The sequence below is a fragment of the Uranotaenia lowii genome, chromosome 2 (genome assembly GCF_029784155.1).
Source record: "Uranotaenia lowii strain MFRU-FL chromosome 2, ASM2978415v1, whole genome shotgun sequence".
NCBI classification, from domain to species: Eukaryota; Metazoa; Arthropoda; class Insecta; order Diptera; family Culicidae; genus Uranotaenia; species Uranotaenia lowii.
The window spans coordinates 68,546,046-68,548,841 of record NC_073692.1 but is presented as its reverse complement, the minus strand read 5'-3'; positions in this window follow the sequence as shown (position 1 = coordinate 68,548,841).

The following is a 2,796-nucleotide window of genomic DNA, read 5'->3' as shown; positions in this document are numbered from 1 at the left end:
AGACAGACAGACAGACAGACAGACAGACAGACAGACAGACAGACAGACAGACAGACAGACAGACAGACAGACAGACAGACAGACAGACAGACAGACAGACAGACAGACAGACAGACAGACAGACAGACAGACAGACAGACAGACAGACAGACAGACAGACAGACAGACAGACAGACAGACAGACAGACAGACAGACAGACAGACAGACAGACAGACAGACAGACAGACAGACAGACAGACAGACAGACAGACAGACAGACAGACAGACAGACAGACAGACAGACAGACAGACAGACAGACAGACAGACAGACAGACAGACAGACAGACAGACAGACAGACAGACAGACAGACAGACAGACAGACAGACAGACAGACAGACAGACAGACAGACAGACAGACAGACAGACAGACAGACAGACAGACAGACAGACAGACAGACAGACAGACAGACAGACAGACAGACAGACAGACAGACAGACAGACAGACAGACAGACAGACAGACAGACAGACAGACAGACAGACAGACAGACAGACAGACAGACAGACAGACAGACAGACAGACAGACAGACAGACAGACAGACAGACAGACAGACAGACAGACAGACAGACAGACAGACAGACAGACAGACAGACAGACAGACAGACAGACAGACAGACAGACAGACAGACAGACAGACAGACAGACAGACAGACAGACAGACAGACAGACAGACAGACAGACAGACAGACAGACAGACAGACAGACAGACAGACAGACAGACAGACAGACAGACAGACAGACAGACAGACAGACAGACAGACAGACAGACAGACAGACAGACAGACAGACAGACAGACAGACAGACAGACAGACAGACAGACAGACAGACAGACAGACAGACAGACAGACAGACAGACAGACAGACAGACAGACAGACAGACAGACAGACAGACAGACAGACAGACAGACAGACAGACAGACAGACAGACAGACAGACAGACAGACAGACAGACAGACAGACAGACAGACAGACAGACAGACAGACAGACAGACAGACAGACAGACAGACAGACAGACAGACTGTATGGAAATCACCAAGAAAAAATTCAACATTGTAATTTTCAACTTGTTCAATCATTCAATAAAATACTATTAAGATGTGTGTATTTGAACAACTGTTTCCATGTCATCTACATCAGGTTTAAAAGGCCATTTTCCTAGTTAGCACACCAGAAGTCATTTGTTGCAATGGAACAGTTTCAAGTCATAATCGTGATAGTAACATTAACATTTTTCTTGGCAGTTGATGCTGGAAATTCTAAAAACCTCGACAACTTGGTAAGTTTGGAATGAAGTTTGGTTCAATATCATACTGCATGTAAGCTTTATTTTTCAGGAAGCACTATGGAAACAAACTGACTATTCAGTTTTCAACTTCTGTGAAGAGTTCTATTATTCGGCCGATACTCCAAAAAAAGTTCTTTGTCAAGTTTATATACTACAAGTCAACGACAACACGGTTAATGCAAGCAGCTACGTTGAGTGTACATTTAAACTTCTTCGCTATTTGGATGGAAATGGACAAATGAATGGTTCGCAAATTGCTCACGATTTTCAAATATTTGAAATTGCAGATAAGGATTCAAATATTGCAAACACTGTAAAAGAGTGTCCCGAAATATTTCCATCGCCATCAGTGTTGGATTATTTCACGTGCCTTCTAACTGATGATGCTATTAGGGAGAACTTTGCTCAAGTTTTCAAGTACCGTGGACTGAGCCCGCCAATTCCACCGCCTGACTACGACAAGGAAAAGGCTGTTCAGCAGTATGATGCAAAAGCCGAAGGATGTGTGGATGAAGTTTTTTCAGAATAACGAGCATCCAAATTCTTTTTTTTTTGCTGCTAAAATTATCATGTGATGGAATTTTAAGACTTGAGTCAGGAAGTATATGCCACCAATAGATAAAAATGAAAAAAGATTATTTAGAAACACATTTCCAATTCCGAACATTTCGAAAGTTCCCGAACAGCCTACTAAACAAGAAAAAAATAACATGAACACCTTAATATTGAATATGTTGCCAAAATAATTTTTAAATCTTAGTATTTTCACGCTTAAGTAAGTAAGATCCATAAGTATATTCTGTACCGTTGCTATGAAAAGTAAAATTGTTTGAACATTTTTGTTTATAAACGTGAGTTACAATTTGATAAAAACTGTATCAAAGAATTTGAAATTAGGCTTTTTGAAATATCAAATACTTTTTTTTACTACACGTCTTCACACACACTTGACAGTCATATTCTTTCCCATTGAAAAGTACCTAACATTGGCTGCAAGTGCTCTATTGTTCAATGTTTTTCGTTTCTCAAGGCCCGGTTGTATTTTCTTTGAATCCTTTGTATGTTTTTATTTTCTCAAACCAGATTTCCCGCGCATTTTATTCCTATAGCTGTTTACAAATAACCTGAAGCGCTAATGAAAGTGGACCGTCTTTCCCTCGACGATTACGAGCTACGGAAAATCCATAGCAGGTCGACTAACGCATATTATAACAATAAATTTAACCCCATTTATTGCCGTAATAAAGCGCAATGAAATAAATATATGTATAACGAACGAACGCTTTTCCCACCATGTCTCATCGTGACTCGGGATTTAGTTTATTGTTTGAACAGCACTCCTGAGAACTGAAATTCCGGTACATTCCGGTGTATTTATGTCACCTGAATCGCCACATCGGCAGGGATTGATAAGAGTATAACGGAAGGAAACGTCCAGAAGGAAAAATTCTTTGAGGGGATCGAAA